This window comes from Excalfactoria chinensis, chromosome 3, assembly GCF_039878825.1.
Source record: "Excalfactoria chinensis isolate bCotChi1 chromosome 3, bCotChi1.hap2, whole genome shotgun sequence".
Taxonomy (NCBI): domain Eukaryota; kingdom Metazoa; phylum Chordata; class Aves; order Galliformes; family Phasianidae; genus Excalfactoria; species Excalfactoria chinensis.
In genome coordinates, this window is record NC_092827.1 from 12,771,348 (window position 1) to 12,798,441 (window position 27,094).

The following is a 27,094-nucleotide window of genomic DNA, read 5'->3' on the forward strand; positions in this document are numbered from 1 at the left end:
AATAGTGCAATTACACTATTTACATAAGATACAGATCCTGACATTAACACATGCAACACAGGTATGGTTTTTCCTCCACTACAGTTCCAATATAATTACACGGATAGGTTTGTACAGCAAAACAGAAACCTTTTGGAACTGTACATGCAATAAGTAGTTCTTGCGTACCTGTGGGCTGTCACACTGTCAGACACAGCCATAAAGCACAGGAAGTGCTTCAGAAGGCACGGCCAATATTTTAGAGACATTTTACATCATCAAGCACACACTGCTGGAACCAGAAATTGTCCACTGCATGAGATTTGCCGACATCAGCCCGTGTCATTCAGAGCCCCAGTAATTCTTTCTGTTGTGGGAGAGATGACTTCCATGAAGCAAGCAGGGGAGAAGCCTTGTGATGGTTGTCAGACTCTTTTCTTCAAAGCTGCCGAGACTGTGGCACCTGAATTGTAAACTGCTGACTCTGCGGCACCAGGAAGCAAAGGCTTTGAGTCCTATTTTCCTGCTTCAATGAGCTCAGCGTTCCCAGCCCAAATTTATGCCTCTCTTGGATACAAGTGGGTGGTGCAGGCTGAAGTTTCAAATACATGTGAAATTCCAAGCCATGAACATAGATGGCAACCAGATCTATTAAAAAAAATCACAGGGCAACAGAAGGGTAGCCCTCGACCCCAACTACTGATAAATCAAAGAGCAAGTGACTGTCACAGCCAGTTTCCATGGAGAGCATGCAGAGAAAAATACTAGTCAATACAAAGGGGGGAATAAAACAGGAAGGAAGACCTGGACCTGGGAGAGCTGCTTACAACCATGACAAAAAGACTAATGAAAGCACTTTGAGGAACATAGAGGCCTAAGAAACAATTGCAGATACAGCTGAAGTGGGTCAGGACAATGTATTAGAAACAAACAGATGAATGCTGCCAAAGATTGATGCCAGACACCTGAAAATGAATGTGAAAATGAATGTCAGTCTAAAAGATGCTAGGAGTCCTGGGCAAACATCTGTTCGTCATGAAGTGGAAGGCAGGGCTTCCTAGTTATTTGGCTTTAGCTTTGGCTCTTAGTTCTCTGATAGCATAGTCTACAGAATGAAGATCTACATGGCACAGCTAACCATCCAGAAAGATTTACTGAGCATTCACAGCCTAATAAAGTATATGGGGAAAGTAAAAAGTAGAACTATGTTAATTGTAAAAGAAAAGCTCTCCACCAAACAAGGAACTGTCAGGACTCCTGTAGTAAACAGCAATTACTTGACTAGGAAATACAGAATGTGATCCAGAGTTCACAGTTTTGCCTGTTGGTTACAGACTCATCTTCAGGTTCAACTGCAGTTGAAACCATCAGGTTTTGAAGACAAAGGCCATCATCTGCACTGCTCTGCTATGGTCCTGCACTCCAGCTGATGCAATTTTATAAAATGCCTGTTCAGCCACGAGGACAGTCCCTATCATGAGAGCCATGGCAGTGACTGGTCATACACAGAGCAATGGCCAGCAGCAGGAGGACATGCCATCTCCAACCTGAGAACTGAGGCGCTTGGAGAGAGATATTTTGACTGGTGTAAGGAAGATTGTAACATACTGGTGACTTATAAGTTGCAATAGTAAATTCTATAAAAAATCTATAGTAAAAGAATATTAATGTTTTGTGAAGATTGAAGACCTAGCATAGCAACGCCAGACAGAATTTATTCTACACCTTGGGCAAGATGAGTGTCCCAGAATCAAAGAACAGTTTCATTGGAAAAGATCTCTGGAAGTATCCTAAGGAAAACAATAGATACCAGAGAACAGAAATTAATCCAGGGCTTTATACAACTGCTAGTGAAATAAGACTGCTAAAAGAACCCTTGGCTTTATCAGAAACAGAAAAAGTAAGTCTGTGCAAGCTGTACTAAGGTTTTAAAATGTAGTTAAAAGATGCAAGTGTGAAATTAGGAAGCCACTGTTAATCACGGTAGTTGAGAGGTCTGAAGGAAATTTAAAGTGATTGTATTCCAAGTTTTCAAGAATCACAGGGCTTGGATGGGACCTCTGGAGATTATCAGTCCAGTCCCCTTGCCAAAGCTGGCTCCCTACAGTAGGTGGCATGGGAAAGCACCTGGACGGGTTTTGAAAATCTTCAGAAAAAGTTACTCCACAACCTCTCTAGGCAGCCTGTTCCTGCGCTCTGCTACTCTCACAGTGAAAAAGTTCTTCCTCATGTTTTTCTGGAAATTTCTGTGTTCCAGAAATTTGTCCTGTCAGTGGTCACTACTGAAATGAGTCTGGCCCCATCGAGTCCCAGCCTTTAGATACTTATAAACAGTGACAAGATTCCCTCACAGCCTTTTCTTCTCCAGGCTGAACAGCCTCAGATCTCTCTGCCATTCCTCATAAGGGAGATGCTCCAGGCCTCTTATCATCTTTGTGGCCCTCCATTGGACTCCCTCCAGCAGGACACCATATTTTCTAACTGAGGAGCCCAGAACTGAACTCTGTACTGAAGGAGCAGCCTCACCAGGGCAGATTAGAGGGGGAGGATCACCTCCCTCAACCTTCTGGCCATGCTCTTTTTAATGCACCCCAGGATACCACTGGCCTTCTTGGCCACAAGTACACACTTGGTTCATGGTCAACCTGTTGGCCACCAGGACACCCAGGTCCTTCTCTTCAGAGCTCCTTTCCAGCAGGTCAGGGCCTAACCTGTACTCATGCATGTAGTTATTCCTCCCCAGGTATGGACTCAGCATTTGCCCTTGTTGAACATCATTAGGTTCCTCTCCGCCCTACTCTCAGCCTATTGAAGTCTCACTGAATGACAGCACAGCCTTCTGATGTGTTAGCCAATCCTCCCAGCTTGTATCATCAGCAAATTTGCTGAGACTTGACTCTATCCCTTCACTCAGCTTCTCGATGAATAAGTTGAACAAGATTGGGCCCAGTACCAGCCCCTGGAGAACACCACTAGCTACAGGGCTCCAATTAGACTCTGCACCACTGATCAGAACCCTCTGAGCTCTGCTAGTCAGCCAGTTCTCAGTCCACCTCACTGTCAACTCATCTATCCCAGACTTCCTAAGCTTCATTATGCAAAATAATTTTATTGCTATAGCAAGAAGAAGTTCAAAAATTCCATAAGATAAGGTTTTGTTTAAGTATCCAATTCACGATCTATTAATATTTGTCTGGAAGGAGGAAGCATTCTCTATTGAAATTCATAACTTGTTCACAGCTGAGTGCTGGAAAAGCAGAACACAAGTTGGGACAACCCAGTAACAATCAAAAGTCCATCAATATTTTTAAGGTTAAATAAAGCCTCTATTAGCTCTAATACAGTCCTTATAAAATCTGTGTTAAAAACAACAATCTGATTGAGAAGGAAGAAATCCTAGGGTGGAGTTCTAGATGTAACCAAGGAAAGAAAAGTAAATTTGGAAACACTGAAAAAGTGATTCTCTTCAATAGTAATGATAACCAGTATAAAATATTCCCTATGGCTTCAGTTCAGGAGCAAAGCTGTGTAATCATGTTCTGTTCTTCTATTTCTGTGATGCTATCTGCAGTTATTGACAGTGATCTCTTAATCTTTGGATTTGAAAGAATAAATTGTTTTTAACTTTCTGCATTACCATTTGTCCTGCATAAAAGTGATAAAGTGAGCTATTACATTTTTAATTCAGGGAAACTGAAGGAGCCTTTTACAGCATTCACACCTACAGAATTCAGCAAGACACAGCACAGTGTTTCCTAACTGTCACGGCCTGTTTTATGATCAAGTAACATAGAGGTTATACCCTTAGAAACAAATAAAATGGGCCAGGAACTACTCTCAGCAGTCCCAGAACACATACATAGTATTATAAGTGATGTCTTTATTAATAGCTTAAAACAAGGTTACTTGATCCAAAATGCCTTTTGGGTATGGTCATCCTAACTTCCAAAATGTGCCAGGGAATTGCTGGAGAGAACACTAGCATCAGAGAGCTGCTAATATGAGCAAGGACAATGCAAGACTTCTAATTTAAAAAAAACAATCTGCTTGTTCCCGTACTGTGAAATTATCACTTGTATGGCAAAGAAAAAACTTCTACAGGTATAGGAAATAGGTGGGCTAATCTGCAGAACATCCTGGTTTCTGGAAGCCAAACCTGTTTTCAAAAAATATCCTGAATATTCTTACTACCAACTCTGGAGAGTTGGCAGTAAGAGAGAGGAAAAAAAGGGCTCAGAAAACCGAGGGTTATGATGCAAATACAGACTACTGGAAACATTTAAATACATGTCTTCATTTGAGACCACTTACAGACCAATACTTTACTACTTTACATGATTGATGATACTTACAGTCTTGATAAAGGTTTTGACTTTTTGTGGTTAGTCTTTATGATAAGGAGAAATGATTATCATCTGCTTAGCCCAACTCTGTAGTGCCAATTGGACAGTAACAGCAGTCACTCTTGGATCTTCTGATTTATACCCACATCTGTGAAGCAATTTGTTCCATTGCAGTTAAACTAGTATATCACTGAAAAGTCTCTTGCTGATCACTCTTTCATAGATGAATAAAGTTATGGTTGTTCAGCAGACGACATTTGGCCATTATATTTTAAGGGTAACATTAAAGCTTTAACTTAAAACACCAATATCTTTTCCAGAAATTCCAGATCTTTTTCTGATGCCAGATCTTAGAGTTCGCATATCTCCTGTGGAATTGTATTAGAAAGGCTATGGGAAGAGCAGATCAGATTAAATTTAATGGTTTCCTATTAATTCTACTTTTGGTAATGAGCTCATGATTAAACACAGAGGCTGTGACTATGGTTAATGGCAGGTCACAGAGAACATAATTCCACCATCTTAATACAGCCAAGAACAATTCCACTCGTTTCCATAAAGAGAATACACTGAAAGAATACTGTGACTCAGATCAATATACCACTTCCTTTTTCTCCTGTTACCTGGTATCTTATTTTGATTTTGAAAATTAGACTGATCCCAAGCACAGGATTTTTCCTGCATTAGCAGTGAGATGATTTCTTCCAATGACTCATGTTTCCAAGCAACAGGAGCTTGGAACAAGAGCGCTGTTTGAAAGGTGCAAAGCTTTCAAGTGCCCTACGAAGAAGGGAAGAAGTCACCAAGCTTTTTGGCAACATTAGATCCCATGTCAAATTGCTTCTGTTAATCACCAGAATCAGTTTTCTCACTCAATACAGAAGTTAAAAAAACAAAACAAAACAAAAAAAAAAAAAACAGAAGGGAGAGATGCCATTACTATCAGGTAATCACTGTTGAGGTTAAAAAAGATACCTCTGCAAAGAAATCAAATATATGCCATTTTCCCCATCTACTGAAAAATCAAGCCCAATCTGTGCACTCATAGATGTAATGATTGATACCAAGGGGATGAAAACAGACTGGGACAAATCAGAGGTAAGCATTCTCAGTAAAAACCCTATTTACTACTTTTTTTCCCTACAGGCAGACAGCAAATCAAACTCTCTAATGGAGCTTCCTTAATAAAAACCTATTTCGCATTCTTTTCTTCCACTGGAAAGACAAGAATTTCAGCTTATTTACTTATTTTGGTGAAAGTATTCAACTGCAAACCAGCACTCATTACTTTTGAAGAGAAAATGTTCATTTTTCAATGAAAATCCTCTAATTCATGCAGGGAATATAAGCAGAAGTGACTCATGAATATTTTTTACAGACAAAGGAAAAAAAGAATGTACAGACTATGTCTACACATTTTTAAGCTTCTCATACAGATTCAAATTTACTTTGAAAGAAAAAATAAAACTCCTCTAAAAACAGAGCACTCTGACTTGCCATAAAGCCATTAAAATACACAGCAATGCATTAGGCTTGAAGATCCGGACTCAGGCACGTTGGCAATTTAGAGGGGAAGGAATCTAAACTGTAACAGCCTGCATTGTGGCCTTCTGAGGAAACAGAAGCTCCAATAACAACCAAATTCCTTTAGTTATTTAAAGATGAAAGGTTGTTTTGATTTTAAGATGTAGTTTAATCTTCCTTTGTGACAACAGAAAAATATCCTTCACCTTAAAAGCTTGTATGACTATTCTCACACGAGTTGAGCTTTCCTAGGAAATTAGGAATAACCTATTTAGAAATGGTTCTCTATCTATCTTATCTTAATAAATAGAAAAAAATGCTGAACAAAGTTCAAACTAGTCATAGTAGGAAGTCCTTGGTGAAAAGTCAAACATTCGATTGCTAATCTAATTTTAAGAGAATTACAATCATTAATTGCGACTGATGCTCAAAAAACACCCACGTCTGCAAAAACAATTAAGCAGAAATCTTAATCAGACTTTGTATAGATGACTGAATACTCATTATTAGCTCAATTCTTAGTAATTTTCACAGGAAATCTATTTTCAGACGATGTTATCATTGATTTCCATGTTCTTGCTTTTTTGATTTCAGGTAAACCTTCTTTTCATTGACAATCATGCATATCATTCCTTAATAAACAGACAACTGGCCTAACTCATTGAAAGTAAGCATAAATTGGATGAGTCCAATGCTGTAATCAAGTGGAATAAGCCTGATCTGTGATATGGCAATAAATACATTTAAGCAATGCACTTCATTCAGTAAATGCATTTACATTCCTCTGCAGGAAACAATGTAATCTGATGCAGATTTATGTGATTTTCCTTTGGGGTCTCCTAAACTTTTCAGGTGTTACTGGAGAGAAAATCCCTTATCAGCAACCCCCAGTATAGCTCAGCTGATATGCTTTACTGTTTCTACAGCACAGAACCCTGACCCTATGGCTGGTCAGGCAGCTCTGTCTTGGCTCCCATTCGGCTTTTGTGTGTTTCTTTGATCAGCTCCTGGCTTTGGATGAAAGCAATTCTGTTCGAGACCACCTTCAAACTCTCTTAAAAAAAGAATTACATACATAAAACCAATTGAGCCTGTTAAGCAGCAGGAAGAAGCCAAGTAGAGGGAGGAGAAAGGGAGGGGAGGAGGTGCCACAAATCAATGCTAGGAAATGATGATCAAAGTGGAGAGTGGAAAATCAGTTTAAAATGTTCCCTAAGTTGTACAGGTCTTGATCGTTCCCTTTCCCAACTTTGTAAGGGCAGAAGGTTTCTCTGCATTACCCAGGACAGAAATTCAACTCTCTTTTCAAGAACTGTCTACCACACAAGTTCTGTGCCTTTGAGTACAGCAGCACTTCACATCTTAGAGTAAAGCAGTAGGAAACAGACTGGCAAGTCAGAAGGAAAGAGATCATCTTTAAATCTGTGCTTTCCAAAGCAAATTATAAAGAAATCACCAGATGGGACATATTTTACTATTTTTAGCTACTGATGCTAGAGACTATTCTTGAGAACGTTTTCAGAATCTGACATAAAATTACAGTCAGCCCACACTGACCGTCAAGGCTTTCAATCCATCTACTTTTATTTTTCCTTAACCTGAGCCCAACCTGCTAGGCTCATTAGGGAAAGCAGTACAGTAGTGTGGGGTAGCACATACACACAAGGAGGGCAGGATGTGCAGTACAAGCTCTTCAGAGCTGTCTGCTTCAGAGCACCAGAAGCATAGTCAGTCTCTGATCCCTCTCCTTCCCTATACACATGTGGACTGTGCAGGTTTAGAGCCTGTAGTAATTCTTTGATCTGTAGGGTTATGAAAAAAGACAGCAAATTCTTCTTTAGGTAAATGTATTACACTGAAAAAAATCAAAGCATCACGGTATATTCAGTCAGGAGATCAACACACACTGCATGTTGAAAATTCATTAATTAATAAAAATTCACAAACATAAATATGCAATCCAAAAAACCTTAAGCGAGCATCTTTAGTTAAAGAACCACTTCAAAGGTCAAGTTTTGTCCTTTTAAGAAAGTGAACTTGGTACTTTGAGATCTAAGCTGCTTATTTTAAGGGATTAAAAGTTATTGTTTTCTGTATTTTTTAAAGTGCCTCCGAGTTATTCTTGGGAGAGCTCTCTCAGCCCCAAAAAACAGCAAATGAGTGACTATGCAGTCGGGACACAAGCTGTAGACAAAAGCACATACTTACAACATGAGAATTAGATGTTATAAAATATCTCTCAACTGCAACATTTGAATAGCCACAAATGTAAAGAACTGTGAGTCTATCTGTCATCTTTTGTTATGGGAATGTTTTCATTAAGCAGTAATTTTCAGCACAGAAATACTAGCCTGGTAATGAAAAGCACACTGTACCGTAATGAAAGCATGAGCTCCTTGGGGTCATCCAGTGAGTTGCTCCCAAAGTTTCATATTCTGGTCGTACTGTTGAACATCTTACACCCGAGGTAACTGTCAGTGATTATATCTTTATGGCGTTTTCCTTCTTTTGATTTAGAAGAGTCTCCTTCTTGAAGAATTGGTTAGGACACTTAAAGCTCCTGAGTCAGCACTGTACGCAACCGAACAACTCAGTCAGGTCACCATGACACGAACACTCTCCTGTGACAGTAGAACACAGGAAGGTTTCAAAGCTATCTATTCTGCAGCTACAGCAAAAACAAAGTAATTAGACGACAGTATAACCTGGCAAGCTGTTCTCTAATTTGTGTGCTGGCTATACTAAATGATAAACGGTCTGACTTTATGTCTTATTAATACAGAAGTGTTGTGCTGGGTCATGGTGCTCCTGTCCAGGCACATATCAATCTGTCAGTCTGAAGCATTATTAATGTCAACAGTTTTGTTACAGGTTTTGGAAGGACTAAAGGTAGGGTTTTTTAAAGAACTAGGAGAGCCTTTTGCATTCAATTGATAACAAAAGCACTAAAGAAAGCATAATGTGTATACTGTGGATACTCCATCCTGCTAACAGGACTAAAAATTAACAGAAATTACGTATGTAACAACATTACCTTTGTGTTGGTACTGTGCCTCTAATGTTCTGAATAAAATCATAGGAAATGAAAACAAAATTTGAGAGACTGTATTCAGTATACTACTATATACACAGAGGAACAGTTATTGCAACATCTTTTACAAACACTACGTCTCTTAAGCATGTCCAGTGATGTCTTGATGGCTTCCTGTTAGTAATGCACAGACATGAACCTTACACATATTAACCTCACCAGATGACACTTAAAAGACTGCATTGCCGAAGTTTAGAGAAATACAAAGAGAGAACAAACACTGCAAGAAATACACGTGCATGAGTATGAATGCCCATAATTTTTGGAAGTTTCTTTTAGTAATTTACCAGGTCAACAATAACACAAGCCAGAAAATATGTATTTGTATCTTGATTAATGTCAGCCAGACATTCTTGCTCTGTAGCTGTAGTGTAGTCATGAACTAGATTTCTCTAGGATGCTGCCTAAAATGAAGTCTAATGTGTTTCTGTGCCTATCTCTAGCTTTCCTTTGGGCTGGAAGCACCACACCACCCAAAGAACATCAATAGAGGGCAGAAGTAGAAGAACAATATGTTATTCTGGAGTTCAGTAGTGGAAAGCAGAATGTAAAAGCAGCCTGACTGATGGATATAGGCAAAGAAAAGAAGTTCCAGGGGAGAAATAGGAAGAGTAAGCAAGTATGAAGGGCCTGTTGTATTTGATTAGTACCCACAGCAGGAATGCCAGGAGTGCCTGATGAGCATGGAGATTATGTATGAGAGATACAGAGTCAGTGAGAGTTGGTCAGTATGCAGCTGCTGATGTAATGCATGTCAAAAGAGTGTGTTTGCCCAAATGAGTTACCAAACCTGTGTGAAATGAGTCAGTAATTTAAGTGATGAATTTACAGAACAGTAAGGGAAGAGCTGATCATGCAGTATATACCAGAAAGGTAGACTTTTATAGCAGAAAAACAAGTAAAGATTACTTGTCTGATTTGCCCTGCTGCTTTAGCAAACAAAAATGGAGACTGCCCCTTCAAAATACCCAATAACTTACTATTTGATGCATTTTGCATGCCGAATATATACAAAAGAAAACATGGTCCTAACAAGCAGAACAACTGATTGAATTGAAAGACAACCACTTTTCTTCTCAAAACGTTTCTAAAATTGTTCCAGGTAAAAGTGCTTTTTCTGATTTGCCAGAAATATTAAAATGTGTTCAAAATCATAGAATCATAGAAAAATCTCACATAAAAGATTTTTTTTTATACATAGACTGGAAATACCTACTGGTTTGAACTTTCCACGCAGTGCAGGATGGTGTCCTCCATGAGAAACATGGAATGTTTCTCAGTTTTGTACATTTGGATGTGTACAAAAGGAAACATTTAAAATCATCTAGAAACATGGAGTGTGGTTCAATTTCCTAAACCTAGGTATACTCTAACTTTGAAACTAAGTTTAAACTGTCTTGACTGGATTCTAACAGAGGCCTGAGGCAGGTCATCAGTCATATCCAACAGTGAACATCTCAAGTAAACCACAGAACCTCAGATGCAACTGGATAACTATTTAGGCAATGGAATCAGTCCACAGATATGCACTGGTTCACCAGGCAGAATTTTTTGCTCTACTCAGTAAGATCAATGGAGCAGTTATTCAGCTGACCAACCACTACTGTTCATTTACTTCAGCATTAGCTATATCATTCACCTGGCTCCATTGATCACATTGACTGTATGTCCATTCCTAGTAAGAGCTGCAGCTGTAGATATCTACATGAAGATCTCTATGCAGCTGCATGTCCAGAAAGATGGCACTAGGTTCACCCGGACTTGCAAGAGCTGATCGGGGTTCAGCACATTTCAGTTTGGAACATTCTGTATAACTTTTTTCTGAATCTTTTCACCCACTTATTAAGTTTTGTCATTGTTCTGTGACCCTAATGTTCTTCCACTTCTCGGCTATATGCTGGAGACGACATCACTTCTCTAATGCATGGAGAGCAGTTACACTCATGATTGTGAGCTATGCCAATAGCGCTGCCAGAAAAAGCATGTCAGGAAACTACACTTCATTATTTTTTAGATATTAAACAAACAGGATTTATAAAAAGATACTAAAGAGAAAAGCAAAATAACATGCAGGCATCCACTGGGAAAAATTAACAAATATAAAGGAAACTGGGGAAGCAAGTATAGTGAACTGCTTCCTTCTTATGAAGCAAGAGGGTAGGTGGAACAGAATTATCTTTCACGTGAAAATGTTTTGAAGAACCTAAGAATCTTCTTAAATACTGCTTTGTATTTAAAGTCATACAAGTACTTCCTATTACTGAATAAGTTCTTCCCATCACTGAACTGACAAGGATCCTAATCATGATAATATGTTTTTTAAAATCTCTAAGGGGAAAAAAAAAAAATGTAATTAAAGAGTAAAATAAAAGGCCAGTTAGGTGTTATCAATACTTCAATAATGAATGAGAAGAAAAAGAAAAGAAAATAACAAAGGGTAATAAATACACACTTGCCAAAAACTACAGAAACCAATAAATCGCTATCTCTTGCTAATTCCTCCTTAAACATCCACTGCACAGAACTGAAAAATTAAAATAAACAGGGTCACGCTGACCCTAAAGCAAGAAACAGACTTAATTACTGCACCAGACAACGATGAATCATGCTTAAGCAAACCTCCCATTCCTTTTCAATAGAATGCATTATTAATCTGACACATTGTTTCATGACAGGTAAAACCTCTGCCAGAAAAAGCCTTACTTTTCTCAGTGCACAAGGGGAATATTGTAGAACGTCACAACTGTTTCCACACCACTCTTACCAGTAAAAGAAACTGTTGCTGCTTTCGTATCTCATTCACATTTCACCGTTATTCATGTACCTCACAGAAGTGCTATTTGTTCAGTCATGCTGTACCTGTGTAAAAATCTCAAACGAATGTTCAAAGACTATTTCTTAAAAACTTAAAGATACAGCCTGACTGGTTTTTCCCTAGCCATTAACAGCTCTAACTGTTCAAAACACTTCCTTCAGAGTGTTCCTTCATCCCTTGAAATTGTCGTCCTGGGATAAAAAAAAAAAAACAACCTTAGAAACTCCTGGCTGAGTAACATCCACTTGAGTGCTCAGAAAAACACCTCTGAAGAACTCTCAGCTTTCTTCACTGTCCTTGTGAAAGACTTCATATATCAGACCATGTGATGCAGGATTCTGGATAGTACATTGGGTCAGGAGACAAGATGTGGCACCGCCTCACAGCTGGGAAACAGGCACATTACATTCTGTTGCCAATACGAAGTAAAACTAATGCATGTTCTGTATGTGTTCCGATACACTTGTGTTTATTGTTTAACTTCAAAGATAGTGATGCTGCTATTCCATTGCAAACTATTACAGTTATTACACAATTTCCATTACCATTTTTATAGAAACACAGAACCTCCATGATTAGAAAAGACCTCCAAGACCATCTAGCTCAATCACCTAACCACCACCAATATTTCCCCACTAAACCCTGTCCCTTAGTACCACATCTAAATGTTTCTTGAACACCTCCAGGGACGGTGACTCCACCACCTTCCTGGGCAGCCCATTCCAGCATCTTTGGGAGAAGAAATTTTTCTTAAAAATAATCATAGAATCACAGGGTTGGAAAGGAGCTACAAGATCACCTAGTCCAACTGTCCTCCTTTACCACACCTACAGAAAACTACTAAACCATATCTCCTAGCTCCCTGTCTGGATGCTTCTTGAACACTGCCAGACATGGCAACTCCACCATCTCCCTGGGCAGGCTATTCCAGTGCCTGACCACTCTCTGAGAAAAAGAAGTTCCTTCTTATGTTCAGTCTAAACCTCATCTGATACAACCCAAACCTCCCATGGTGCTACTTAAGGCCATTCCATCTCATCCTATTGCTGTTTACATAGTAGGCCAACCCACCAATCCACCACCTTTTGGACAGTTACAGAAAGACGCAAGGTCTCCCCTGAGCCTCCTTTTCTGCCAACTGAACAATCCCAGTTCCCTCAGCTTCTCCTCCTCATAAGATCTGTGCTCCAGACCCTCACCAGCTCCATGTTTTCTACCGACTTCCAAACTACCATTTATGTAATCCCCCCATCCTTATATGAACTTGAGCAAATATCAGGTCTATGTGTACCAATGGATGGTTTCATTTCATAGTCAATAAATTAGAAAGGAATATATGTCACCGCTTCCAATTAAAACAAATACATCGTAAACAACATTCTATCTGATCCACTTATTCTAATTACGAGGAATCATTAGAATTTTGATCTCTTTAGTTTACTTTAGTTTTAGGTATATTTTCCTTAACTCTCTCATCTGGTAAATTCTACTCAAAAAGGACACAAAAGAGCTTAGCATTGCCTTTTAGATGCATTGATAATACTCCAAACAGTAAAATTCTCAGTCTTATTAAATAAAAATTGTGACACGTCAGTGTTGAGAAGTACTATAAATCTCCAGCTTTATTTCCTTCTTTCAAATCACAGCTTCTATATCATAACTCATGAACACCTCCATGTTTTCTAACTCCCTAGTAGAACCACAGGGAAGTAAAGATACACCTTTTCTCTATTTTCCTGATGGGAAGCTGCATCTGAAGTGATCTCAGCATAGTTCCCATAATCACGTGAGCCCCTAGTTACAACTGAAACACCCACAACAGGCAATTTGGCAATTTCATCTGCTTTTAAAAGACTTAGTTCAAACATTTCAAAGTCACGTAGGAACTCTGACAGAGCTTAGATCTGAATGCACTTTTCCTACAGTAGCTCTTTGCAATGGATCATCGTTTGTACTTGCACTTATTAAGCTATTTGCTTTAAATTCCTGCTAAATGTGTGGACTTTGGAAGGCAGGGAGGAGATGATCTTTAAATTTTCTACAGTACTACATCCTTAGAGTCTGTCAAATAAAACCAGGTCTGGATTCAGACCCACCAGGACAATGATGAATTTACTAATTTTTTACCTCATAATACAGAAAGAAGCAGTAGCTGAAGAGAGCATTGTTCTTATGATACTTATGCCCTATTTGACATTTTGTGTCAAATCATCATAGCACATCATACAACACAAACATCAAAAATATAGGAGGAATGAAGAAACGCAGACCTATAACAAATGCAATACAAATTACAGATAGCCATTATTTTTTACCATAAAAATCTTAAATCAGCCTAATGGCAGCTATGTACCTCATAATGACTGCCACATACCTTCTGTCAAGTACAAATGCTGTATACACTGTATAATCCTACTGAATATGGTATTTAAATTTGTAACCATAATCATCCAAGAAAATTGCTATTAAGAATATTTGCACTAGAAATTATATTCTCAATAGACTCCTGTAGTAAAAAAATTACCTAGAATGTTAATTCCTTCATTGAGAAAAGCAAACTCAGTGTGCAATATTGAGCAATAACTCAATAACAAGTGACCTTATTAGTAAATTATAACAAAATTTTATGTTTCCTTTCACTTTCATTAGCAAACAATCAAACAACAACAACAAAAGTAAATCAGATTTTGAGAGTTAAGAGGAAAGGAGCTGAAGGCAAACCAGAAAATGTTACTGTGCTACTGGATGAATCCATTATCCTCTTACACTGGAGTGTACTGCGTGCACTTTAGGCCCATTTTGTCAAAAAGGACATAGTAGAACTTGAAAAGACTCACTGAAATATAAGGGACACCAGAAGAATTAGCAAGCTTCAATGGACTGTGATCCTTCAGAACATAAAAGCTGACTGAAAGGCATCTGCTAGAAGTCTAACAAAATGATGACTAGCACATCAACAGCGCACAAGGAAAAACTGCTTATTCTCCCAGTACAAAAATTAAGACACTCATTTAGGTATTTTTAGAGCCATTATTTCAGTCAGTTTGTAGTTCTTGGCATTTTTTAAATAACCTAGGTGTTGCTCCCAATTCTAATCTAACTCACTGTACTTCACTCCTGCAAAAGAGAACAGACTCTCATGATCAAGAAAGTCAAAAAAGAACAGAGTTCATGTGATTGAGAACAGAATGAAGTAGCACTCTTAACAGACAGCATGAACAGTACAGAATGGTATTTCTAAAACAGCACAACTGGACATACTGTACCAATCAACATGTTAGGAACAAGCTGTTATGTAACAGCAAAATTCTTGCCTCTAAGGGCTTGCTCTTCATATCTCCAAGCATCCATTTATCCTGTAATTTGTGTAAGAGCAAAATTCTTTACTTTAAGGGCTGACTGTCTTATATTTACCAGGATCCAATTATGCACCAGGGATATTTTACACACACACATTACTTGTCCAATAGTAGTAAGAAAAAAACTTCTTATAAAGACTTCTTCTTAGACATTTGATAAAAGCTCTTTCAGAAAAATACAGCTTTGTGACATGGCATAATGTACCTACCCTCCACAGGGCATCTATCTCCCATGTCTTTGTCAATGTGCATCTGACATGAGAGGCTTAAGAGTATCCTCATTTGTTATAACCCATCCTAATGTACAAATGCTACATAAACACTACTACACCAATGTCAGGAAAAAGCACCACAGTAAAGCTTAACTTTAAAGAATAAGAAAAATTTCATTAAGTGCACCAGAACAATAGCTCCATGATTGAATATGGAATGTTCCAAATATGAAGTACTCTAAAGAATTTACCCTCTGTAGGGGAACATCTCCCTAAGTACCAAGGAACAACCACTAAACTTGTCACTTGCCCGCAAGGTGTCTAAGACTCAGGAACATGATCTCTGGCTAAAGAAGAGTATGAGTCAAGCCCACAAAGGGCCTAAGTCACTTTCAGACAGAAATACCTTTCTTCCTTGTCTTTTGTGTCAAAAGCTGCAAAGAAGGGAGGAACAACTAGTACACACAATTACAAACCTACCTCTATTAGAATTCTGCTGTTGACTTAAAACTTAGCACATGGAAATACTGGAGTTGTATCATATATAAAGTCCCACAAGCTCGCCTGTTCCCACTGTGGCTTCAAGTAGTTTTCAGGAAGAAGCACAAGAAAGGAAGGCTGTTTTGGTGGTCACCTGATCTGAAGTGCAGTTTATAGCCTCATCCTGATGGTTAACTGGTATTCACAGATGTTTCTTCTATGAATTTGTCTGATTCCTTTCAGAAACTCTTCAAGCTTTTGACTTCTTTTTTTGACATAAGTTATCAGCAAGTTTCACAATATTTTCACATTATCAAAGTCTTTCCTTTCAGTCTCTGACTGCTAACTTCTGTCAGTGTTCCCAGGTCCATACATTACAGACACACAAACAGTATATTATCTTTTCTTAATCCTGTTATCTATTCAATCAACACTCTATACACTACATGAATAACACTCTCTCATTAAGATGCATATTCTTTACCAAATCAGAGTATCATAAAACTTTTTCTTCTCAAATAGTTCTTTTTTAGTTCTTAAGCAACTTTGAATCTTCCCTTGTTCTGAATAAATTCTGCTTATCACCTCTTCAGGTGTTTCAGGCGACTGTACTCCCATACACCAATAAGAAGCTCTTTTAAAGCAATAGCCATATTCTATAAAGCAATAGCCATTTGCATATTTTAACTCCTTTTACTTCACTTCTTCTTTTGTCTCATCATTATGCTGTATCATTGAGAACAAAGCGTGCAATGCTATCTGCCATTTATTTGAAACACTTTCACAACCAAATCAAGGTAAAACCACAGGCTTCAGAGGGACATTGTGTACTGCTCCCTGAACCCAAGTGTCTCACAAAGTCCTCTTCATAAGGCCACTCTTTCTTAAACCTGACATTAGGGAAGAGGCGTCACTGCATTACAGAGTGAAGTTCAACTCTCCGACCAGAAACTGGACAAAACAAAAAGTAAAAGCAAGCTTAGTTTTAAAAGCTTCCAGTCTGTGGAAAAACTTAGCAGATTGTTACAACATTTTATATATATATGTGTGTGTGTGTGTGTGTGTGTGTGTGCACTAGCCTTCAGACCTGCAAAGACTCAACTTTTTACATCGTTCCACTAAATTCAAGAATGACAGTGGCATTACATACTGATATAGGTACTACCATTTGTTGTGAATTGACAAAAAAGCCAGGAACCAGAAGTACCAGTTTATTTCTAGTCTGACTTCCTCTCTATAACCACCCACCTCAGTCTAATGAGCTCCCACTTGGCTGGGGCCCCAGATTATTGCCCTGTCTGCTCACCACTAAAACTTGCAGTAGCCAGTGTCTGTCTGTAAAAGTGAGGTTTTAAAGAGTTCATACAATCAAAAATAAATAAATCAGTAAAAAGGAACCAATTCATGCGTTCTCCATTTGCACATGGGCAAAAATAGAAAAAATTCATAATAGTCATAATTTCTTTTCTAGTAACATTTTCAGAATAGATTTCTGTACTGCATTTAGCACAAAGAAAACACAATCAGCTGTTGTCCCTTCAATAGAAGGCAATACAGGGGTTGTATATGTGAGGTACAAGCTTTGTTTTGTTATTGCAACTCATTTGTTGATGACAAAAGCACATCCTTCCTGAAAATGATGGTATCACTATTTCAATGTTTTAAGTATGAGTAGCACAAAATATCAGCTCTTTTTTCACTTATTTTGGTTGGTTGGTTTCTGTTGTTTTTTTTTCTTCAGAATAATTCTCCATAATTGTCAAAGCAGGCAGAAATTGAATTCTTTAAGGAATGCAGCCTCAGCTCATGTTTTGTTTTGTTTTTCATATAACTGACAAAAAAAGGATTGGCTAATCTGCATTTTTATAAACTAACAGATTGTTTTCCTGGTTAGTGCAAACGTTATTGATCTGCTTTCTTGCTGAATTAATAGCACTAGCATAGGACAACTCGCTTTCTCAGCTTTCCCAATGTTTTCCTGAAAAGAGGCCCATTACATGGCAGGGGGCAAAGGACAGGCCTAGATAACACTGTTTAGACATTTCTTTGATGTACACAGGCATCATCCTCGACAACTGACCACCAGAGACAAAAGAGCACTCTTAGGCTGCTGGAAATCCCAGCCATTCTTCTCACCACCTTTTGATATCCCAAGGCTTCTATACCCTGACCTCTGCACTCTGACACAAAGATCTTATCTGAAGGATGGTCGGCCACGTCAAAAATTCTACCCAAATTTAGCCAATAAACTCAGGATTTCTTTTGCTTTTCATAATTACTTTGTGTCCTAATGTACCAGTGGGGACACTAAGAAGATTTTTACAAAGAAAAAAGGGAAGAAAAAATGAACAATGAGAAAAAAAAAAAATTGCTTCAATTTTCTGTTTTTGAAACTATTCTCAAACATCTTCTTTATCTTACAAACCACTCTGTCTAAAACTTCTTGATGACAACCCACCGTGCACACATACCGTATTTCTACCTAGTCAGCATTACACAGAAGTCCACTTTGAGATGCATGAGCTCGCTGACGTAACTTCACTCAATAAATGAACACATTTTTACTGGTGTGGACACTATAAAGACTGATATCAATTTCTATAGTTTTATTTAAACTATAGAAAGACGTATAATTTAATGGCTTTTAATTTTTGTTTCCTTATACGCTGCGATTGATAATTACATCATTTTCCCATTCTCTTCCTGAGTTTTTTTTTACGGGAAACAGTTTCCACAGAAATAATCTGAGATGACCATGGGTACTTTTAATCATTTTCCCCCTTAAAATTGGACAAAATAGTCTAATAGAAGCTTAAAACAGTAGGAGTCCCCTAACATAGTTAACAACACAATACATTCCCTGCATCACTCAATATTTTCTGCACAATCAGCCAGGAAAACTCCCAGAGAAGCACCCTTCTTCCCCTTCCTGAAGTTCTTAGCTACACGCATGAATTAATATATGCATCTAAAGGAAGTCCTGCTGAAATCCCATCTTAGATATATACGTACGAAATCACGTTTAAGATCTTTAAAAAGACAAACTTATTGATGATTGGAATGGAATGCAATAATAGTTCAGTGGCAAGAGACCTACAAATCTCATCCAACTGCCTGACCTCTTCAGTGCTAAGTAAAAGCTGAAGCATGTTACTGAGGACATAACCCAAGTGCCACTTGAACACTGACAGGTACAGATCATCAGCCACATCTATAAGGAACCTATTCCAGTGTTTAATAACCCTCACAGTGAAGCAATTCATAATGCCTGGTCTGAACCTGTCTTGCTGCAGCTTTGTGCTGTTCCTGGGAGTTCTGTCATCTATAACTGTAAGTACGCACAAAACTTGAGTTCAAACCAATTACTGTGTCTATAGTCCAGACCCTGTACTTTGACAATCACCTTTGTAACACACTCCTAAAACGCTGCCCCCCATGAAATACAATTCATGTGAACGAGGACAAAATCAGGACGAAAATTTGGAAGTTTATGTTATTCTACACTAACTGGAATAAAATCTATGGTCAGATGGTAAACTGTTAAGCACTGAGTTGGTTTGTTTTGTGTTGGTTTTTTTCCAAACTGGCACTGATATGCTTTTTTATTTTTTTTTTCCTATATTCCTCTTTTAGCATTTTAAAAATAAAACAATCCATAACTTATCATGCAAGCACTTGGATCGACAATGCTTGATTTAACACCAATTCTAAATCACCTGCTATCGTCTATTAAGCTCAGTCAATGTTTATTGTCTTAAATTTGGATGCCTGTAATAACAAAACTCAACTCACGAAAGGAATGGTGCACCATTAGAATGACCATGAATCTTGCAGCTTTGAGAAACTCTCTTCTTCTCTATATTAAATCATTACCATAAACAATAAAGCAAACACAAGCAACTAGAAGAGTGGGGGAAAAAAACACAAGCGTTAGAATTCATACAGGGCTCAGACAAAATGCTGATAGGAGCCTTACAAAGGGCATTAGAATTTATCCTACTGGGTTTAATGGATTCTAAACCAAACCAGAGGGTTTTTTTTTTTTTTTTTGCAGTTATTTTAAAATAAATAGTTGCTATTATAAAAATAAATTTCATGTCTTCGGATGGAACGAGATTCTGATTCAGTGCAGAGTGCTCAAAGCAGAACCAGTATGAACGTAAAGCTGATATTTAAATCAGGGTTAAAGAAAAGCTCTACTGAACAACAAGTCTGCAAATCTTATATTTTCTTTTAACCGAATCCTGCCTGTGAATAATAAACTACACCCAAGAAGCAATCTATACACCAGCCTAAGGCTATATCTGTAACGCAATATGAAAAGACAAAACAATCAGTGATGCAAATTCAATGCACACAGGCCATGAATAAATGTTCCAGCTCTACCAGCATCATCTGATAAAATTACAATCATTTTTATAGAGGTCTACATTGACCTGATGGAATATACTGCTCTGCCTGTTTTAGTCACACAGTTGCTCCTGTGAGCAACACTTAATCCTCTTTACTAAAAAAAATATGTATATATATAAATGATAAATAATAGATCTTCGTAATCTCCACTAATTTTAAGAGAAATAGATTAAGAACCACACATGTGAGCAGCTCAGCTGGCAGCCAGCTGTGATAAACCCTGGCAGTAGTGCCCTAATGAGGGACTGGGAGCAGTAACCTTTCTAAATATTACAAAAGCCGTAGCACACTTTTCGGCTGAGAAGTGCTTTTTTGGCATAGATCTTGAAGTATGTGGTACCTGAACCAAGATGATGCATCACACTACCCAGAGGATACTAGGCCTTCTGAAATATTATTAGTAAACCATATGGGATTAAGAAAGTAATAAGTAATTCTCTCATCCAATTTGTACTTCGTTGACTGTGGTAAAGTCTTGGTGCAAAGTAACATTGCTTTCTGTGTTGAAGCCTCACAGACTAAAGGCTGTAGTAACCTTGGCAGATCAACCAAACAAGCAAGGTGATCTTATGAATTGTGCCTAACATAGGGAGATTGATTTTACTTAATTTTCAACTCATTCATAAAAATTACTTTTGAAACAAAGTTTTAAAGACACAACACATTCTAATCAACTCAGATTGTGTAAGACAGTAAATGCACAATATTACAGCAACAGCATTAGGACTATAGCCAGCGCTCCTTGTGGAGCCACATCCTCATTCTGCATTGCAGGGCCCTGCTTGCCCCTAGAGAATGGACTGTAGTACTGGACTGTAGTACTGGTGGAAGACCACTGGTTACCAAACACCATCTCTTTGATTCAGCAGACAAATTTGTTTCACAGAATTCAAGGGATATTTTGCAGGTCATTGTGAGCTCTTCTCGATACAAAATGTGCACAGTAAGTCAATCTTTGCTCAGCCACCCTCACAGCAGTGAAGCTGGATATTGTATTGAATGTCTCACGCTGAACACTTGGCTTATCTCTTTTCTATTTAATGCTATTTTGCTTCATGGCTGTTTAGATGATCTTAGTGATTTTTTCCAGTCTCAATGATTCTAGGATTCCATGGACTTCCTGAGCAGCACAGACATAATTATCATCAATTTGAACACCCTGCTCTTGTATGCACAAAAGATGAAGTGACAAAAAATGTGGAAGAATTGAAGAACAAAGGGGGAATCAATTAAGGGTATAGCAAATATCTGTTGATAGATTTTTAATTGAATAAAATGCTACAACTGGAAACTACTTATTAAAGAACTCTGAACTGGCAGGTGATGAGATGCATTTCCTCCTCAAAAGAGAGTGACAAGTGACTTTTTCATGGATGGCTGGAAAGACTGAGCCTGATTTATATACTTATGTCTGTGCTTATGTCCACAACATACTCCTGCATGTGCTTTGAATAATTAGGGCACAAATCACTTACAATTCCATCTATGCAAGAACACCGCTGAGATCTGGCTCGCTCACTTAACCAGAGTCACATTGCAGTCAAGCAAGTCACAAGTGTTTTCTTTGAAAACAAACACACTTACATAATAAATTAGCCATTTCATTACCTCTGGGGTGAACATAATGGAAACAGCTGTTAGACAAGGACGAAATAATCTTTAGAACTTTTCATTAACTTCAAAATCATTCTTGCATCCAAAAATATTTTCACAATTACAAGTAACACTTGGAATTACAGCACTGATACTGAAGGTCTTATCCACTGTTCTCTGTGCAATGTTCGATACCTCACTGTGAGGTATTGCTTTGCTAATTTAATCTTTCATTCATAGATAAATTGAGAACACAGAGATTTTGAAAACATGAAAATGTGGTTCCAAATCACGAAAAGACCATACAACACTTCTAGTTGATAGAAGAAAAAACTGGGATTTAAACCTGTCTATAAAAGCATTTGAACCCTTTTGGAGACAATACATTTATCCTACAGACAATTACCTGCACAACAAAATCGCAGTAACAGTTTTGATATAATTCTTGGAAACTACTGAATTTCAAAGTATTACATAATGAAACTAAAACGTCACATGATGGGAACAGTTCATTACCTTGATTTTAAATATTTAACCTCATAAAAAAAAAAAAAAAAAAAAAAAAAAAAAAAAAAAGATAAGAAAGTGGTAGAAATAAAATCCTACACATTTTCTCCTATTCATAAAAATCAGAAGATGTAGATCTACATTTTCCTACCATGAAACTCTAAATGAAGACAGCTAGGTATACAAGGACACATTTTGCAGGCAGTCTCATACAGCAATACCAAAAGGATTAACATCAAAAACAGTCAGTAAGCAAAGCATCAGGGTGAATTCTTAAACCTATAAAAACACCTTTGATGACAATTCCTTGTTGGTACTGTTTATTTTTATGAGCGCAGTGTAAATATACTCTTTACAATTGCTTTTTCATTTCTATTTACAGCAAATTTACTCAAGATATGCCTCCAACATTACAGATTCCTTTTACTGCATGAAGGAATGTTAAGCTGTTTAGCTAGGGAAAAAAAGTTTTCTTCATATGACATTCAGTATTTCTGTTTTACAGCATTTTTTTTTCTAAGCTATCCAATGTCTAAATGGCAATTTTCCTTTTCTGCTTCCTCAGAAATATACCACTGGCCACATCACTTCTAAGGCTTCCTCTATTCCTCATGTAAATATTTAAGCACAAAAAGCAACACATGGATAATGGCAAATTAAGGCAAATTGTAAATCAAGTCAGTGTTCTTTGCAATCCTTACATGTATATACTCTACAAATCTATACAACATAAGCATAAATGACTTATTTAAATTTACTTTTCAAATAAGAGTATCCCCATCCAGAGTCTAAGAGAAGTTTGGATGAGTTAGACTTGCAGATGACTGAATCATTAACCACAGCCTAAATGGAAAAAAGGCAAAGTTTTTTCAGTAAAAAAGTTTTTACATCAAGTAAAAGATGTGTTGCTTATCCTGTCTATGTGTGTAATATATGGATGCAATCATGTCCGTGTAAGTAGGGATGTTTGCATGCATGTGGTGCTGGCTGATAGTTACATCAGCCTCCTTTTTGCCCCTTTGTGGTGCCTTTTAAAACAAACCCAAGGTTGTGCCTGAGCCCAGCTGAGAGTAAATGCCTTATTTTGTATGAGGTTGAGGAAGGAGTGACAGACACATCACTTATCATTCACCACACAGACTTTGTATTCATTAGAAGAGCCACAATCAATAAGAACCAAAGGCAATTTTTCCCTGAAGATAATGACACCCAGCATCACCGGAGTGTTTAAGAGTCTGATAGGCTTTCATTTATGAACACAATCACCTTTGAAAGTTTACAACTTCCTAGTCAAATTTGGCCTTACCAAAGAAGTGCTGTAAAGTGCTTGTATTTCATTTAGTTCTACAAAACTACATGGGTTTTCTCGTGGTTACTTTCAATGTGTGTAAGATACGTGAATTTCAAATGCAAATCAACTGCACATGTCAAACTGGCAGCAATTTTTCACAAATCATGGAGCAATCTCCACTGGCTTTGGAGGGAGTGAATAGATGATGTTTCTTTTTTTTTTAAAGGGAAACTTTGGGAGCCTCTAGTTTCTTGTATAGAACCTGCTCCTTAACAAGAAAAGCAGAATTCAAACCATTGTTTTTAACTTGCTGTTTCACACTAGAGAATACCTCCCTTAACTGTGTATATCATTCAGTGCATTACTGAGATTATAAAAACTCTCCTAAGAGATTCTGAACTCTTGTATCCAAAAAGAATCCTTCAACAGAAGCCAAGAAATAGAGACATAAATAGATAGTAGTTGTAAAACGTAAGAAAACTATCTCTGTAAAACCATATATTTACAACACAAAGCAATGCAGAAATTTTTAATATGAAATAAATGTAATATTGCTTCATAAGATTGTATCTAACAGATAATCACAAAGGAAAGATGATCAGGGCATAAGTGAAATTCCAGCCCTAAATCGTTCTAAATCGTTCTGTTCTGCTCCTGTGCCCATAGCATCCTCTGTCAGGAGCTAATCTCACGTGACAGGACTGATCCAAAGCCATTTGAAGTCACTGGAATGTCTCCTGACTTCAGGGAGCTTTGCTTCCAGCCCCTATAAACTTAAAGAACAATACAACTCATAGAAGGTTGTTTTAAGAGAACAATATTCACTATCTAAGAGGAAAAGAACACTCGCTTCAAACAAAACTTAACCTGCTGAGGTAGATTTGTTAGGTTCTTACTGTTTGATGTTTTGCTACTGCTTTCTATGTGCATACCACAAATAAACCCTCCCAAAGTGAGAACATTCCATTTCTGTAGTAGAAGCCACAGAAAATAACAATAGTTCAACACCAAAAACAAAAAAACAAACAAACAAAAAAACAACAACACCCAAACCTTAAACTAAAAAATTAAAAATTAAAGGTACTCTTGAACATACATACACACATCAGCAAAAGACCAGAAAGTTTCAGGGGGCTATGACACCACTTCAGGGCCAAACTCAGACAGCTATTTATTGTTTAAAAGTAGTAATATAAGTCTAAGTCTTGAAACAGCAATTAACAGCATTGTAAAAGTGGTAAAAGAAAAGCCCTGTTGATGTGAACTAAAAGTATCTTTTTTTATTAGGAAAGAAAACATGGAACAATCATGAAGTAGAGAAATCAGTACCGAACCCATGTACACTTATACCAGGAAATTTACACTGATGAATAAGCAAATCCTAATCAGGTCCGGAATCACCAAGTTCCCCAAGGCAGCAGACAATGGTGGCTCTAACTTCCTAACTCACACAACAGATCAACTCATTACAGCTATTTTAGCTACTTGACGTGGAGATGAACACACAGAAACTTGCAATTAGGCACAAATATTCCAGAATGTTCACCTCTGGAGACTGATTTCAGTGTTCCAGAGTGGGGGGAAGAAAAGACTTTAAGGATCTCTGTCATAAGATATACAAGACTGTGAATTTTCTTTGTAGTTGTCTCAATATCTTCAATAAAATTGACATTATTGCCATTATTAGCTAATCTTTTTCAGAAAGGTCTATAAAGCTTTAGATCAAAACCAAGGCAACTCATACCGCAAAAAATAAAGTAAATGAAACAAAACACAGCAGAAAAAGCAAGCAACATTTTCTCTAACATAGAGATGCTATAAATTTCTGTCTCTTTCATTTAAACTTTCAGAACCAGAAACTAAATAGATTGTTCACTTCCTAAGCCTATTCAAACTGATTTTTAGGCTGAGTGGACAAATCAAACATAATTACAAATTTCATCTCAGGCCAGTAAAAAGAACATGTTTTTGTGGGTTTTTTTGTTTGTTTTTTTTCTTTCCTAGATGAAATGGAAAAGAATTTCTCAGCTCAAAGTGCATATATCACACGTATTTTGTTACGCTAATCGTCAAACAGCATATTGCATTTGACCCAACAAAAAACACTACATTTGGGCAGCTGGTTTCTTTGTCTGGTTATTTTTTCTTGTTTCACCTTTTTGCTACTGAATACAGCCCTAAACTTCAACTTTCACAGAATTCAATCAATATTAGACTTAAGCTCTGCATTTCATTTACATTTTTTTTTGCATGCATAAATTAATGGAGTGTTTTGTTCACTCCAAAAGTACACATTCGGTAAATAAATTATCCATTCATATATTTTGTTAAGCTTTATTCAGCCCTATATTTCAGGTATTGGAGCATTCACTCACATAGCTTTTCTACCATCTTTCTCCTCTTCCCACACAGACAGTTAGGACACGAACTGCACGCTGCTGAGTATAACTAGCTGCTATTCTGATCCACTAGAATTCAATCTGCCCCCCCACCCCCCTTTACTCTGTTCTTGCTGCTACTGCTCACACTTCCTTACCCTGCTGAGGACCTGAGTTTCCAGCTACCCTCCCGCCCCTTCTCAGCATTCTCAGGTGCTGATAATCTTTTTTCTTTTCTCTTTTTGCATTGTTGCTGAACCTTTTCCTCCTTTTGGCAGATGCTACAGTTTTGCAAGTTGTAAGGATCTTACCTCTGAGACCCTCTTTGTTGTTCTGTCTGTGACCACGCTGGAAGCAGGGAGTGATGGATATTAGGGAAGCATGAGCCTCCTCTGGCTGTTTAGCAGCGTGGTCTGCAAAGAAAGATAGAGATGCTGCTCTCTCCTCCTCCCCCCTCGCTGTCCCAGCTTCCTCCTCCCTCCGCCCTCCTTCCCAGCCACAAACTCTAGTTCTGTCTGTGCTTCAACACAATACGCTACCTCTCAGTACCAGCCACCTAAGGTCAAGAATACGAACCCCTCACCCTCCCCCCCTGCCTTTTCCTCTCCAGCCTCATGCATCCTCACCCCTGCTTCCCACGGAATATGGTATCTTCCCAACTATTTCCCCTTATTTGGCTCCAGGGTTTAAAGCACAGACAATTTCAGCAGCCCCAGGAGAGAAAAGAAAATAAAAAAGAAATAAAACAGAAGATATTTGATAAACATCTTTATACCATGTGAAGGGAAAGAGGAGGTCTTTGGGAGAAACTGGAAACTTTGGGGTTGTGTTTGTGTGTGAAAGAAATCTAGCCACAGCAGCTGAAGCCTGCCACTTGGAGATTAGTTTTAAAAATCTATACAAATTAAAGAAGGGTGCCCTAAGCTGCTAATTATCTCCCAAATCTGGTTTGCCTACTGCTTGCGCTCTTTGTTTCACTATCTTTATTATAAATAGTATTTGAAAGAGGCTTCCAGTTTTTTTTCCCCTGCTAAAGCCAGATTTCAGTATAATCTGATGATGCAATAGCTATTAGTGAAAACACAACCGGTGGCATTCCTTAAAGATGA

At 37.8% G+C, this 27,094-nt stretch overlaps 1 protein-coding gene across 6 annotated transcripts in view; it reads right to left on the reverse strand.

Moving 5' to 3' along the window:
* The window catches only part of GREB1 (growth regulating estrogen receptor binding 1), a 77,236-nt gene extending 50,821 nt beyond the window's left edge, over positions 1-26,415 (reverse strand). For 5 of the 6 annotated variants that reach the window (XR_011903073.1, XM_072331839.1, XM_072331837.1 and 2 more), the window contains exon 1: positions 26,297-26,415. The gene's annotated coding sequence lies outside the window, so the exon portion shown is untranslated. Of the gene's footprint in view, positions 1-8,221; positions 8,468-26,296 lie in introns of all 6 variants that reach the window. The other variant, XM_072331838.1, reaches the window with a different exon arrangement.
* Between the last annotated feature and the right edge of the window lie 679 nt (positions 26,416-27,094).